Source organism: Canis lupus, chromosome 25 (assembly GCF_048164855.1).
Source record: "Canis lupus baileyi chromosome 25, mCanLup2.hap1, whole genome shotgun sequence".
In the NCBI taxonomy this organism is placed as follows: domain Eukaryota; kingdom Metazoa; phylum Chordata; class Mammalia; order Carnivora; family Canidae; genus Canis; species Canis lupus.
The window spans coordinates 31,266,772-31,283,654 of NC_132862.1; the positions used below are offsets into that span (position 1 = coordinate 31,266,772).

General features: G+C 36.0%; 1 protein-coding gene across 6 annotated transcripts in view; it reads left to right on the top strand.

The window, feature by feature from the left end:
- The window catches only part of EPS8 (EGFR pathway substrate 8, signaling adaptor), a 176,069-nt gene that overhangs the window by 41,032 nt on the left and 118,154 nt on the right, over positions 1 to 16,883 (top strand). For 4 of the 6 annotated variants that reach the window (XM_072798858.1, XM_072798862.1, XM_072798863.1 and 1 more), the window contains exon 2: positions 16,137 to 16,206. The exons of the other annotated variants lie outside the window; for them this stretch is intronic. The gene's annotated coding sequence lies outside the window, so the exon portion shown is untranslated. The remainder of the gene's footprint in view (positions 1 to 16,136; positions 16,207 to 16,883) is intronic. 6 annotated transcript variants of the gene reach the window in all.

The window sequence follows — 16,883 nt, forward strand, 5'->3', positions numbered from 1 at the left end:
TGAAGATTTGAATTACGGAACTAGTGCAGTTCGTGTGCTATATATAGTTATTTGGTTCACTAGAACGACTTATACCAAGGTTTCCATTAGTTTTAGTACCTTTTATCTTTTTGTCACTCTCTGATATATGTAAGACAAATGAGCATCCGGAGTCTCCCTCAAGTGGATATATATGTTCTGAATCTGATGGTACTTGTGCTTTTGTGCCTGGATTATAGTATAATATTAAGTATGCATTATTTGAATAATGGCATTAGAATGTGTATCTGTTATGATTTACTTTCAAGTCTCAAATGGAGTTGGCGTTATATGAAAAAATCAAGAGAGAATACTGAAAAAGAAACAAAGACCTGGTCATTTCACAGAGCTTCATTTTTCTAAGTCTTCTGTTATAACACTAGCTTTGCGTTCTGTGCTGATGATGCATTAATAATAGCATTCTTACAATTACATTTTATTTAAGCAGAAAAAAAATCTTTTTGAAAGTGACAGAGAAAGCCCGAGAACTTTATTGAGATGTATTCGAAACATATAAATGTTTCTAAATAAAGCTAAATTCCTGTTAGCCCACACTTGAGGTCTCTTGTTCGCCACTGGATTTGCTGCTCTGGGAAATATCCTGATTTCTTAAGGATCCAGTTATAGCCTGAAGAACATTTCTGTAAGACGTGCCATCAATAAATGATGCTTATCCTACAAATGCTTTCAGTGATGTTGTGATGCAACTAATATTGTTGATGTCATTAGAAAAATAATGATTGCCTTGCCTTCCTCATAGAATCTTATGAAACAAGATAGTAGATTCAGATGTATTTTTTAAGATTTTAGGTGATCAATAAAAATATAAAGAGACATTTTTATTGTTACTATAATTTAACTTTTCTACTATTAACTTTTTTCACAACCAACATCACTATTAATGTCTCCACCATTGGAGTATAATTTCTCTGACCCATCTTCTCTATTCACTGACTAAATTTATGAGGAAAGAGAGGTTACATCATGCTTTTTAGTTATCTGTAATTTCTAGTTAGAGACTTTGTTACTGTTTTTCTTGGAGAATCTGAGGCCTCATTGTAATAAAAATTGTGATTCTGAACTCCTAAATTTCTCCCCCCCCCGGTTTTTTTTTCAAAGATTTTATTTATTTATTCATGAGAGAGAGAGAGAGAGAGAGAGAGAGAGAGAGAGGAGAGAGAATGAGAGAGAGAGGCAGAGACACAGGTAGAGGGAAAAGCAGGTTCTATGCAGGGAGCCTGATGTGGGACTCGATCTTGGGTCTCCAGGATCAGGCCCTGGGCTGAAGGTGGCGCTAAACTGCTGAGCCACCTGGGCTGCCTCTTCCCTGGGTTTTATTGAGGTATAATTGTAAATAAAAAATCGTATGTATTTAACACATCCATCACCTCACATAGTTAACCTTTTGTTTTGTTTGTTTCAGTGTGGCAAGAACACTTGAGGTCTATTCCCATAGCAAATTTCAAGTACACAAAACAGTATTACTAATTCTAGTCTCTATGCCATACATTGGGTCCCCAGAACTTACTCATCTTTTAACTGGAAGTTTATATCCTTTGACCCAACATCTCCCCTTTACCCATCACTCTCCAAGCCTCTGGCAACCACCTTTCTACTTGCTGGTTCTATGAGTTTGCCTTTTTTAGATTTCACATATTAAGTGAGATCATACAATATGTGTCTTGCTCTGCCTGGCTTATTTCACTTGGTATAACATTCTCCAAGTTCATTCATGTTGTTGTAAATGGCGAGATTTCCTTCTTTCCATTGGCTGAATAATGTTGCAGTGTATATATACGTAACACATTCTATATCCATTCATCCCTTGATGGACACTTAGATTGTTTCCATATGTTGGCTATTGCTAATAATGCTACAATGAAAATGAGAGTGTATCTCTTTGAGATACCGATTTTATTTCCTTTGTATATATACCCAGGAGAGATTGCTTCTGGAATGAGATTGCTAGATTATGTGGTGTTTCCATTTTTAATTTTTTGAGGAACCTCCATACTGTTTTCCATAATGGCTGTAACAATTTACATTCCCACCAACAGTGAATAAGGGCTCTCTTTTTTCTATCCACTTGCCAGCACTTGTTATCTCTTGTTGATGATAGCTGTCCTAACAGGTGTGAGGTGATATCGCATTGTGGTTTTGATTTACAGTTCCCTGATGATTAGTGATGTTAAGTATCTTTTATGCATTTGTTTGCCATTTGTATGTCTTATTGAGCAAAATGCTTATTCAGGTCCTTTGCTCATTTAAAAAATCAGATTATTTTTTGCTCTTAAGTTGTATGTGTTCCTTATATATTTTGGACATTAACCTCTTATCACATATATGGTTTGCAAAGATACATTCCTTTTAATTTAATTGCTGAGAGTATTTGATTTCTGCTTAAACGTTCAGCCCAGTCCTGAAGGGCCAGTTCTGTCCTTTGGAGAATTTTAAGAACCTTGACTCATTAGCTTCTTACTTGATATCAAATACTGTTGCTGTTGATTCTGTGTTAACTTTGTGCCTCAGTCTGGTAATTGGGTTTCTGTTTTGCTTGTATGGTAATTATCCCAGGCCTAGTCACAGATTTCTTATATTGACTGTTTGTCTTGGCTTTAAAATCCTGCCCACAATCCTTTAACACACTCTCTTTTTAAACATTTTATTTATTCATTTGAGAGGGAGCGAGCAAGTGAGCATGAGGGGAAGTGCAGATTATCTGCTGAGCAGGGAGCCCTACCCTATGCTTAATCCCAGGACCCAGAGATCATGATCTGAGCTAAAGGCAGATGCTTAACCATCTGAGCCGCCCAGGCACCCCCCCCCCAATTCTCTTTAATTTCCTAAATTTAGCTGGCTACTGCCCCATACCATCCAGGTTTAAGTCTTGCTTTAGTCTCTGTTTATTCACCAGCAATCCAGTTAACATGTTATCTGAACTGTGGTATAAATGGAGTAGGACTGGTACTAAGGAGAAAGGAAGATGTCCAGAGATACAGAGGAGGAGGGGGAATTGACATGAACATAGCAGAAAAGTACCTGAAAAGACAGGTACATTTCCTCATTCACAAGGTTGTGAACTTTGTGAAGGAAAGAAATCTTACCGCATTGTTTACTGCTGTCTCTTTATAGGAGTGTCTTAAACTGTGCCCAGCATTAACCTATCCAGTCAATATTTGCTGAATGAGTGTTTTCGACACACTGATTGACTAGTTTGCCTGGAGGGCACTTTAATGGGAACTTTTAGGGATTGGGATCATTTTAGCCTTGTTTATTGCTAGAGCTTCGTATATTTTTGTTGATTGAATGAATAATGGGATTACTGGAGTAGAGGCTAGAATGCTGAAATTTATAATGCAGAATCTTGAATGTCATGCCAAGGATCTGGTCCTCATGACAAGAAAAGCAGCGGAGTTCAGGATCTTATTATCAACATCTACTGTCTAATATAACAAGAGTTTTATTCTCTAATTATACTCTTATTTGAGGTGAAGGGTTCAGAAAGAGAATCCTTTTGATGCTGAAGAAAGGAGGACTGTTGTTATATAAGATACTCCTTTTTGAGTTAAGCCTAATATCTAAATAGGTAGATATGTTTCTAAAACATGCTTTTAACAATTGCTTATACAAATAGTCAACACTTTAATGCACATCAACTCCAGAAATCTGTTTCTTTTTAATGTTGTGAGCAAAGCTGTGCTTTCAGGTACTCAACAAGGTAATGAAAGGGATCCCTATTTTCATTCTTGCTGGCCTATTTTGGCATCCTGTCGTGTTAAGCAAGTAGTCACTGGTTCAGGCTTCTTGAATCTGGGTGCTAGAGTGAGTATCTCTAGGTGTTGAATACACCTTTTCATCTGCTCCTATATCTGGACTCTGGCATGGGCCATTTTAGGCCATAATGATGTATACTTTCCAAATACTATTTCTCTGGGGAAGTGAAACCTATCCAGAGCACAAACCAAATGATTCTACTGAAGAGGAAAGCTTATCTTGATAGATGCACTTAAAGGAATTTCTTCTCAATGTATTATCTTCATTGAGTACTTAGATTGCTTAGGGGATCAAATCATTCCTGATTGTGATAAACTTTAGTTTCATGTATAAATAGGAATATTATTTTCTCTCTCTCTCTCTTTCTCTCTCTCTTTTTGTGCATTGGGTAGTCTGGCATAGGATACTGTGTAAAGCTAGGCTTGCTAATCAAGAATAATTGTTTCTGCCAGGTAAAACCTAAAACTGGAGTTGGAATTAGGGCAGGGCCATGGCAAATGCACACTGAGCACCAGAATGGCAGGTGTGTCCTCTCCAGGAGGAGATCACTGTCATTCTTGGCTCTCTGCTTTCTCTTTATCTTCATCCAAGCACCCAGCAGGTTCAGAAAGATAGAGTCCAATTCCTCAAGCAGTCATCCTCAGCAGGAGGAAACCAAGGAAAGTTATCCTCTGAAATCATGGACATAGGGGGCAAAAGGCGGAAGCTTGAGGTTTTTGTAATGTAAATATTCTATGGCAGGTGATTAATTTTTCTTAGATGAATTACTATAGCCAGTTTAGATTCTTGAGGAACTGAATTTTTTTAGGCTTACTGGTGTAGGAGAGCATAAGTAAAATCTCCTAACCAATGTTGGAGAACTTAGAAAAAGGAAAATAATGGATCTGTAATTTTAATATACAAAGATGATTGCTTACTATTTTTGTATTTGATTTTAATGAATAACAAAGTGCTTGTTCTCTGTTGTTTGGATGAGGATAATTTGTTTTTCCACCACTACTACTGACATCATTGTTGTCATGGTCATCTTCATCATCAGATATTTATTAATTCCTCTATTAGTTCTAAGAAGAATGGAGAAGATAAATGAAGATATGGCTTCTTTTTTTTTTAAAGGAGATTATTTTGTATTTAGGACTGAACATATGTCCTAAGAAAATAAAATTGAAGTATATGATTAATCATTATATAAATGATCATTAAGCTCCCTTATGTGTTAGGCACTGTCCTCAGTATTTGAGAAATAGTATTGAATAAGATATAGTTTCTGCCCTTACATTTAATGTCCAGGGGAGATGATAGACAAGCAAATAAGAATTTCAATAAATTGTAACTTGTGAATTGTCAGTGAAGTGCTGCAGACAGAGAGTGCTTGCTATAGGAAGATATCTTACTAAAAGATGTATGAAATAACATATTGGACAGTTTGGAAGCCAGAAGAAAAACATTCTTTTAAGAATTTCTTATGTTGTCCCTCAGTGAGAGCCTAAGGCATAACCATAAATAGTTAAGTAATAAAAACATCCTGGTAACAATGAAAGTACTATATTTCGGGTACGTTACACTCAGCTCTTCCAAGAGAATTCAGGGATGGATCTTGTGAAATTTGGCAAAATGAGCTTTAAATTTTTTTTAGTATCAATTGTCTTAATATTTGCTTTTGTGAGGAGTTTAATGTTAACATTTGACAAGTGTATGAAGTTCTGATGTTGTGTGATATGGATTGAAAAGAAGACCTTGTTTTATATAGGTTGGTAGGTGTCATACTTAGTGTTCCATTATGAAATTTAAGAAAACTTGATCTGCATTTTTTTCTTTTGTTTAGGCAAGGTATGTTTCCACCTCTGCAAGGAGAAATTTGATGAAAGAGAAAAAGCTTAGGTCCATTATACCTTGGATATTTTGTCTCTGCCATAAAACTTGTTGTATAATAGAATTTTTATAGCCAGTTATTCTGTTTTATACCAACTTGGTGTATTTTATTTTCTTTATATCAGATGAAAAAAATTGGAACTTTTTTATACTTGATTTGAGTTGTTCGGTTCCAGAGGGAAAAATACCAAGAGAGCTGTGGAATTTCTCTCCCTAGAGATCTTTCAGAAAAGGTGTTCAGACACTTAACTGCCTAAAATTGTTTGCGTAGAGTTTTGTGTGTCCTACTTTAAAGAGCAAGATGTATAAAAACCCAGACTTAGAAAATTGGTATCATTAAGGATGATTCTTCTCTAGTCATTTTACTTTTCCTACTAGGTAAATTTATTTGATAATAAATGCTTAAAATTGGTGAGTGACTTATGAATATTGCTTACATAATAATTTGTATTGTGAAGCATTTTTGCAGTTACCAGAACTATTTTACATAATTATGTTATTTGAGCCTCAGAGGTCTTATATAGTAAGCAGGGCTGGTATTATGATGATCCCCCATTTTGCTGATGAGAAATCTGAGGACATGAGTTTATGAGACTTTGCTGTGGCTATGAGTTAATAAGTGGTAGAGTTTGGCACAAACCTTCTGATAGTGCATTCTTTGCTCTTTTTAGTATGTTATGGGGCACTGATTTTTTTTCTGTAAATGAGTATTTGTTCTGTTGTATATAAAACACAGGTCTGTATGATATCTCTGGGTCATTGATTTCTCTGTTCTGCAAGCTGAATGACCACTGGGGGAATGGAGAATGGGTTGCACTTTCCTCCCTGGTTATTATTTCATCAACTGACACTTTCTTATCAGTGCAGTATTGAAGATGGTAATTGGGGAAGTTCTCAGATCAGCTCACAACAATAATTTAACTTATAAAATTACTGAATTTATATTATTGGAACAAACTTGTTCATAAAATAATTTGGTTTGATTTTTAAAAATTGGTTGAGTTTCTAGGAAACAGGGAGTGAATTTACTGATATACTAAGATTAGGTACTTTCACTAACTACATTAGCTATATATGATATCCACTTCAGCTGAGCACTGATAAATTTGTGCACTTAAGAGAACCAAAATAAAATCAGTTCATTAACTATTGAGTCCTTTCATTGGAGCCATAGCTTACATAGGTTAAATTTTAGTGTTAACAGGGCCAGATGTGTACAATGAATAAAATCTGTAGGGAAAAATGATATATTATTGATGATTACTAGGTTAGGCTTTGTATGTTGAGTTAATTTAACCTTCTAGCTCTGGTTTAGGATTTTTTTTTTTTTTTTCGCTGAGCATTTAGTACATACATAACACAGAGTGACTGTAAAGAATTTGCAAATGTCAGAAAAGGACAAAAAAGAATATAATTCCTCGTTTAAAACCTTGTATAAAAAATTCCTTGTGGGGGCACCTGGGTGGCTCAGTGGTTGAGCATCCGCCTTTGGCTCAGGTTGTGATCCTGGGGTCCTGGGATTGAGTACCGCATCAGGCTCCCTATAGGGAGCCTGCTTCTCCTTCTGCCTCTTCTCCCTCTGTGTCTCTGCTTCTCTCTGTCTCTCTCGAATAAATAAATAAAATCTTTAAAAAAATCCTTGTTTAATTCCTGTTTGTTTTTGGTAAGAGAAGGGTGAAGTCATTTTAGAGAAGGAATTAGTACAATATAAGCATGACTGACATATTTGGGAGCATGCAGAGAGTAGCTGGATCAGAGAATACTTGCTGGGGGATAGTTGTAGATGAGATTGATTAGCTCAGGTATTCCTGGAATTAGATCATGGATTCCAAAACAAGAGATTTGTTGCTCTCAAGGTAAGAGATTGCAGAGCTCTTAGAGCCTAGGACTCATGTTTTCTAGATAAGGAAACCAAAGTGAATCATTCAGATTAATTAATGGAGAAATTGGGGCTGGAGCCCAGGCTTCTTGATTATTATTATTATTTTTTAAAGATTTTATTTATTTATGAGAGAGAGAGAGAGAGAGAGAGGCAGAGACACAGAGGGAGAAGCAGGCTCCATTCGGGGAGCCCGATGTGGGACTCGATCCCAGGTCTCCAGGATCAGGTCCCAGGCTGAAGGTGGCGCTAAACCGCTGAGCCACCCGGGCTACCCCGGCTTCTTGATTATTAAACCTAATGTTGCTTCTATTATATGATCTTCTATGTTGCCATCGTTGGTTCTGGGACAGAGGAAAGCAAAGTAAAAGTGTTGCTTTTTAAGAGTAAATTTTCACAGTCTTAGAAAAAGGGTAAGTTAGTTGAAATAGGAAGACCACTTAAATTTATTTTGATAATCCTGGTATGAGGAGATCCAGAGTGAAAGAGATGGGGAGGTCAGTAACAACTAGAGTTTCAAGCTGAGTGATGGGGAGAAAGGAAGTTGCATTAAAATAAATGAGTAAATTTGGAGAGTAAACTTGTTTTGTGGGGAAGATCAAGTTCAGTTTTGAATAAATTAGGAAACCAAAGAGAAGGTTTTATTAGGTAGACAAGAATATGGAACTGATGTAAATATTTAGTTATGCTTCCAGATAATGAGGATTGACTAGCAGGATAGCATGTATTATAGGACTAATCTCTTTACATGGTAGAACTGAGGGCAGTTTAATTCCAGAAAGTCTCCTTAAGACTGTTGCTTCAAGAAAAAATAACTTATCTATTAAATGTGTCACTGAATGAAACATCTGGTTAATTAACTGGTGTGGGCAGGCTCACCTCAAAAAGACCTTTACTGGCCTGATTGTGTGATGATGCTTCTTCTCTAATAAAAGTATTAGTTGGATGTGTAACCTCATGGAAAACCTGTGTGTTACAGGTAATGGCCTTACCTTTCAGCCATTCATTCATTCCTGGAGTGGCTTTGTGATATTTTATGATGTGATCACAGTTTTTGTTATGATTGTAATTTAGTTTAATAATGCTAACTGGTTTCATTTGGGCAATGTATTGCCCTCATCACTCACTGTGTACTGTTTTTAAACTTCTTTGAATGAGTGAAACCAAATGTAACAACTGTTGACGTTTCTGCAAGAGATAGTGAACCTGAGCTGTTATCTGTATGGTTCATGAAAATTTTAAAGATGAGGCCTGTCTTTGTTTACTTTCTTTTTGTGTATTTCTAAGGATTTCTAAGACTTTAAAACATATTTATTTGTTCATTTTAAAGATTTTATTTATTTATTCACGAGAGACACACAGAGAGAGAGAGAGAGAGAGAGAGTCAGAGACCCAGGCAGAGGGAGAAGCAGGCTCCATGCAGGGAGCCCGATGTAGGACTCGATCCGAGGTCTCTAGGATCACGCCCTGGGCTGAAGGTGGCGCTAAACCGCTGAGACCACCCCGGGCTGCCCTGCTCCTTTTTTTTTTTTAATCTTTTATTTATTTATTTATTTATTTATTTATTTATTTATTTATTTATTTATTTATTTATTTATTTATGACAGTCACACAGAGAGAGAGAGAGAGAGAGAGAGAGAGGCAGAGACACAGGCAGAGGGAGAAGCAGGCTCCATGCACCGGGAGCCCGACGTGGGATTCGATCCTGGGTCTCCAGGATCGCGCCCTGGGCCAAAGGCAGGCACCAAACCACTGCGCCACCCAGGGATCCCTGCCCTGCTCATTTTAAAGATTTTTATTTATTTGAGAGAGAGAGAGCAAGTGGGGGAGGAACAGAGGGAGAGGGCAGAGTCTGCCGTGGTAAGATCATGACCTGACCCAGAATCAGAAGTTAGACGCTTAACCCACTGAGCCACCCAGATGCTGCTAAAACATATTTATTAACTTCATCCAGTTTACTTAAATTCTGAGGCCAGGATGTTCCCATAACTGGCGTTCCTGCATTTATCACACTAGCTATCTGCCTGGATTTGAGTCCAACTTCACTGCTTTAGTGGCTGAATAGATTTGCAAGTTATTACAGTTCTCCATGTTTCTGTTTTTTTTTTTTCCAACATACAGAATAACACCCAGTGCTCATCCCGTCAAGTGCCCCCCCCAGTGCCTGTCACCCATTCACCCCCACCCCCTTCCTCCTCCCCTTCCACTATCCCTAGTTCGTTTCCCAGAGTTAGGAGTCTTCATGTTCTGTCTCCCTTTCTGAATATTTCCTACCCATTTCTTCTCCCTTCCCTTCTATTCCCTTTCACTATTATTTATATTCCCCAAATGAATGTTTTTGTTTTCTTTAGTCCCTACCTTGTGGACTTGTTGTGAGAACTAAGTTATTAAAAGTGGGAAGGACTTGAAGAGCCTGGCATGAAGCAAACAGATTCTAGTTATTGTTACTGTTACTGATCTCTTGCCTTCACTCTTCTGTTCATGGTTCATCCTTGTATGCCTCGGGCCTTGAGCGGTGTTTGCATTTAATAACAGTTTTTAAAGGATTAATTAACTAAGGAAGGAGGCAGAAGGAGGTGTCACAGGGTATCTCATAGGATGAAACAGGAAGAGGCCAGCTCTTTTTGTTACAAGTACTATTTCCATTCTGGCTCACCTTTGCTCTAGGTGAAAACTTTTCCTTAGTCCTTAAGAATGACAGTCACTGATCACTGATCCCAACATGGTGTTGTCAGGAAAGCAATTTGGTTAATCTAAGTTGGGAGTGGTTAATAGTTTCCCAGTAGCTTTTACACTTTAGAAAGGATGTGCTAACCAGGGTGCCTGGCTGGCCCAATAAGTACAGCATGTGACTCTTGATCTTGGGGTCATGAGTTCAGGTGCCATGGTAGACACAGAGCTTAAAAAAAAAAAAAAAAAAAGTATGTGCTAACCGGCCTCGTTGCTTGCTCTTAAAGCCTGCCCTGGTGAAGAACAGTTTTTCAGATAGACCTTTCTGGGTAGAGACCCCCGTATAGGTAGTCCAGGTCTGCCTGGGAATCTAAGCTTGAGAACAGCTTACTAATTGCTTTTAGTTCTTTGCTTTTGCTACTTTTGAATATCCAGGTCTTTAAAAATACCAATTTTTTTTTTTTTTTTTTTTTTGTTGCCTTAAAGGATGTTACCTTTGTCCTGTCATTACCAGTCCACAAAGGTATTGTTAGGTTAATGGCTTTGGACAGCATGATATATTAACTGTTATTCTTTTAATTTTGCTACAAAGGAGGTGTTCTTTCTATTTTACATGCCTGGAAACAAGATTCAGAGTGGTTGAGAAGTGCTTTTCCTAAAACTATGCAGTAATTGTCAAAGCTGAGATTTAAACTTGGAAAAAAGTGTCTTACTCATTAGCCTATACTATTTCTGCTGGCTCTAATGAAAGTGTCCATGTCAAATCTACATGACATCTATGTTCTGGTGCAGCTTTGCACCTTAGGAAATCCCTGTTTAGTGAATTAGTGTATGTATTCATATGTGCTTTGTAGCTTTAAGTTCTGTAGAGATTTTAGTCATCAATAGTGATTTAGCCCTTTCTACAATTAGATTCTGCATCTCTCCTTTTTATTATTTTTCTGTTCTTATTCACTAGATTTCTAGACTGCTCAGATCTTTTTTTCTGTAATCACGACTTTATTTATTTATTTTTTTTTTGTAATCACGACTTTAATCCTCAACTCTGCTGCCATCTTAGAGTAGTTTTTGTTGGTTAATATGCTCTAAATGGAAGGGCCCTTGTATGTCACAAAATTAAGAGAAAAATGAAGGACTCCCCAAAGGAAACTAATGTCGCTTTTAAAAGCTTATTTAAAAACATTTTAAAGCATCTCAAGGGACTTTAAGAGTCTTTTTCTTTTTTTGAAAAATTTTGTTTACTAGTAGTCTTCTGTTCAGGAGTCAGTGATTAAGAATGTGGACCACAGGGCAGCCCCAGTAGCTCAGTGGTTTAGCGCCGCCTACGGCCTAGGGCATGATCCTGGAGACCCAGGATCAAGTCCCACGTCAGGCTCCCTGCATGGAGCCTGCTTCTCCCTCTGCCTGTGTCTCTGCCTCTCTCTCTGTGTGTGTCTCTCATGAATAAATAAATAAATAAAATCTGTAATAAAAAAGAAAAAATAATATGGACCACATTCAGACAGACCTCGCTCAAATCCTAACTGTGCTCTATGACCTTGGGACTTTGGACATGTTTCATAACCTTGTTAAGCCTTCACCTTAACCTATAAAATGAGAATAATGCTAACACTTACTCCCAGGTCATCACAAGGAACGCATGAACTAAGGTATATGCTGTGTTTACTGTAGGACCTTACACATAGAGTGCTGTCAGTAAGTGTTAGCTGGTCTTACAGATTGTAGGCTATGCCTGGAAGAGGAACCTAGGGATATAGTCTGCTGAATTTGAGTGATCTGAAGTAGATATGCCCTCTGCGGAATTAGGAGTGAGGTTGAGACCACAATGGAATCTCTTAGGGTCTAGTCTCAGGTGTGCTAGGCTCAGTCCCATCGTGGAGTATTTGATATGGCAAAGGGGTATTTAATGATTTGATCTAGAATTCCTTAGAGAATGAAGGTATGTATACTTGTATGTTACAGCAAATGCATATTAAGCACCTGCTGCTGCCAGGCACTCCCTATGCAGATGCTGATGATGCAAAAAGAAAATAAGTCTTTTTGCAGATGCCGATGATACAAAAAGAAAATAAGCCCTTTGTCTTTTTGAAGCTCATATTCCAACTATACGGCCCCACAGTTGGAATAGTTTATCCCGTAGTTGGAATGTAAAGAAATGACTGATAAAACATGATAAGTTGTAACAAGATAAGTGCTCTAAGGTACATGCAAAATGCCCTAGGGCATCAGATGATTTGGAAGGAAGCCCATTCTTGTTGATACTTTGTCTTCAAGGGTAAGAATTTTCTTTTAGAAGCATTAGTTCAGTGACTTACTTTGATATTTTTTAGTATAGATTTACCCTTCAAACACCAATATATTTCAGATGTAACTTAAATTTGGCTCTGTGACTGAAAGCAATGTGTCTTTAAACATTTGTAACAATATTGTATGTCCAAAATCTTTACAACTTAGATAAACGAAAGTTACAGGCAAATTCTTGTCCTGTTGATTACATAAAGGACACTCATAGCTGCAATGTATAAAGGGGTTTCTTAGTTCATCAGATATATGTGTTTTCCAAATTATTATTTATACCAATGGGAAATACTGTTGGCATTTGGAGAGAAGTGAGTCTAATATTAGGTAGTATAACAATACTATTAAGTAGCTGAATAATAATTGGATGTAGTCAATTAGAATATTAGCTACTGTGAAACACTAACAGAACAATGCTAGGAAATGTGTTTGTATGGACCCACTTCTTTATATAAAAGATGAAAATATATTGAATCTATTATAACCAAATCCATATATCACAACATTATATGGAAGAAATTATTTTTCTCATTTTGCAGATGAAGGAACTAGAACCTGCTTGAGGTGATATGAAACTCATAAGCAGTGGATCAAAAATTGAGTTTCAAAGCCTTTGTTCTTCTCACCTTTTGTGTTGAATACAACTGTTTCTCACTTAACAGGATTCATCATACAATAATTTAAATTACACACTTATTATCCAAACTGGAAGGATTGAGCCAAACTGTGCACTCCTCTAGCTCAACATGAGCCTTCCTAGTGCCAGATGAAGTGAATGAAAAACTTTGAATGTAAACAATCTGAAGTCTGGCAGTTTGCTTATATTTTTAAAGTCACTAGTTTTCCATTTTCAGAGAAATTGCTGTTTTCAGTGTACTAGCTGTACTTAATAATGAGGTGGATCATTGCTTACATACAGAACATAATATTTTAGCTAGACAATTGAGACAAATACCTACTAGCTGAGACATTAGTTAGCATTATTATTTTGTTAAAACATTTTTTTCTGTCATGGGAACATGTAGTGAAGTTTTAAATATTTTTTTAAGATTTTATTTATTCATGAGACACACAGAGAGAGAGAGAGAGAGAGGCAGAGAGAGAGAGGCAGAGACACAGGCAGAGGGAGAAGCAGGCTCCATGCAGGGAGCCCAATGTGGGACTCAATCCTGGGACTCCAGGATCACGCCCTGGGCCAAAGGCAGGCACTAAACTGCTGAGCCACCCAGGGATCCCCAATTTTTAAATTCTTAAAAGTACTTCTGTTACAATACTTGAAGTACCATTTATTTTGATGTGCTGTATACCTCATATATATTTTTTAAACTGTTATTTCAGAAACCTTCACATATACAAGGTAGACAGAATAATAGAATGAACTCCTATGTAGCCACTATCAAACATCAAGCTTTAGCAGTTATTAACTCTGGCTAATCTTAGTTCATCCATCTGCCCACTTCTTCCCTCCTGTGTGAATCAAAGCAGGTAGTTTTACCAATGTATTTATAAATATTTTAGTCTGTTATTCTAACAGATAAAAACACTCTTAGAATCTTGTGACCATATTTATCGTAGCTGAAACGAAGTTAATTCTGAGTATTGTTAAATATTAATATTCAATTTGCCAATGATTTTATAAGTCTTTTTATGATTCAGTGTCAAAATAATGTCTTTTATAATTATTAATATGTGTTTTTCTAGGTATTGCGGATGATATCTCTATGGTATAGTTTAACATGTCCTTCTCTCCTATATGTTTTTTAAAAAGTGGTAGAAGGATCAGAGGCTTAAATTCAGATACCCTCCCTCGCTCCCTTTCTACCTTCCTTCTTTCCTCTCCCTCCTTCCCTCCTCCTTTCTCTTATTTCTTTTTCTCCCTTTGTTCTCTCTCTTTTTCTTACTTCCTAATATATGAATGATATTTCTTCTTTTCTCAGGAGACATAATATGTGGTGGTTTTTCTTCTTCTTTTTTTTTTTTTTCTTCTTTTGATACTAGTAGCTGTTATGGGTAGATACTTTTAATTCATTAGGAGTTGCAGAATATGTTATTTTAATTGCTACTTTACGTTGATTTATTATCTATAAAGAAAAACTTCCATACAACTATTATTTGTTTAGCTAATTGAACAGTTTATATTAAAAAGTTTGAGTAAATACTTGATTCTTTATCACTTTCTGAGTTTTTAATAGGAGTCATTGGGGAGTATAATTCTTTAAATATTAGAATTTTATTTATTTATTTTTAAACTCTTACGGTGGTAATTTTTCTTTCACATATCAAGTACTTTCTTCTTAAACAGAAGATAATATATCATTGTGCATACTACTTGGATTGTAATATGGTGTAATATAATGCACAGTCCTGTGGTTCTGTATCAAATATTTTTAGGATGCCTTACGAATTTTTCTTCCCATTGTATGTCTCATTTCTCTTGTTATAGAGAAATTGGTAGTATAATCTACCAATTTCTTTCTGCTGACATTCCTTTCTGTTACCTCTAGCAAACCTAGATTTAATGCAATTAAATAATTTATAATAAATTAAATAAATTTAAATTCAGATTGAATGCATCTGACCAGTGCTTCTAACCTGCTGTGGATTGATTTGATTACTAAATTCATTTGAACTTTTTCTAAAATAAGATTTTGAAAGATTTAAACTGAGCTTGAGGGCATCTTCTGAGTGAAATGGAGAAGTTTAGCACATAGACTATGTGGCATCTATTTAACTAGCCATGTAACTTTTTAATTTACTCTGTGACATTGCTGATGTTGTCATTTATGTATGGCCTCTAGGCAAGTGAGATTATATTATATGAGGATCTGAACAGAAGAATGAAGTGCTGATATAGAGTTGGGATTTGAATTTGAACTCCTGTACTCCAAAGACCCTTTTCATTGCTGTTAGAGTCACGTGACAAAGAAGACCATACTGAAATTATTAGTTCTTAAGCATTATATGGTATTAGTGATCATTTTTAAAAATTTAATTAGTTTCTTTAGAGATCATTTTTTTAAAGTACAACTTCTTTGTCTTGTTATTTAACTTTAAAAAAATTTCACCATATGGATTATTTAATGCTCTAATGGATAGATGCCTATTTACAATGTATATATTATAATATTGTCAGTTACATAGATATGCTATTTAATAACACGCACTCATAGCAGTGGTCTGTATTTTAAATACGTAGATTACTATGTGTTTTTAGACTTTGAGCTGAATATACACGTCCAACTACAAGTAGGAAAAAATTGAAAATGCCTATTTCATATATAGTTTGTGATATGCGAGGTAAATGTAAAAAAAATCAAAATAAAGTAATTCTGAGGCATTGGTATGTTCAAATCTTAATATAAGTCTTAGAATTTTAGTTTGTTTAAAAGTTAAATGCTTCTCATAGTTACTGCAAAGATTAAATCAGCTGGCATGTTAGTGTGCCCATCATAATATTTGACCTTTGATGATTTTTTTCTCTTTATCTTTTCCATTCATATAATTTTTAAGCTACATAAAAAGAGAACAAAAAATTTAAGTAAAAGTGAACAAATATATGTATTAAGCAAAAGCAACTACTGCTTTCATACTGTGCTTCAAAATGAAATTTAATTTTCATTCACAGGTATCTTTAACACAGCTGTCATTGGACTGAAGTAGAAGCCTAAGAATTAGAGCATATTTCCATTTTTGAGGTGAGTCCATTTGTAGAAAAATTAATATACTTAAAGCCATCTGCTCTTCCTTAGGCAGTTTTAACATTTGTACGTGTTCTGAGAGATACTACAGTTATCTGTGAAATGCAGCTATCCCAGGCTGAATCTGGAGCTCCCTCCACCTTCATGCCCATTATTGGTTACCTGACTTCTTTGTGTCAGGTGACCTTTTTTTAAAATAAGAACAATGGGGCTGTTGACTCTGCTTACCTTCCAGATTACATGTTGTGAGAATAAATTGAGATCATGGATGGGTATGTAAGTGTCTTATGAAAATGTAAGGTGTAGGTATTAATACTGTGAACTGTCAGTGAGTTAAATGGCAATTAACAGTTATGTGCAGAGAATCTGTCTAAGTATGAGATTTTTGGATGTAACTGTAGCCTAACCAGCGGAACAGTAGGAAGACAGTGCCATCTTACATAGTGTTTCTGAGAGAACCGGCAAGCACAAAAGAAGAGGGGAAAGTGGAAGAAATGGCAGAGGAAAGAAAGCAAAACCAATAAGATGGCTCTCAAAGTATTGGCATTTTTAGAACTAAAAATTTCTTATGAGGAAACTTTAATTTGTATTTGGAGGAATTATTAATCTGTGGATTACTAAACATGTATTTTCTGTTGGAAACCTGTTACACATTTCCAGTGCTTTTATATTCA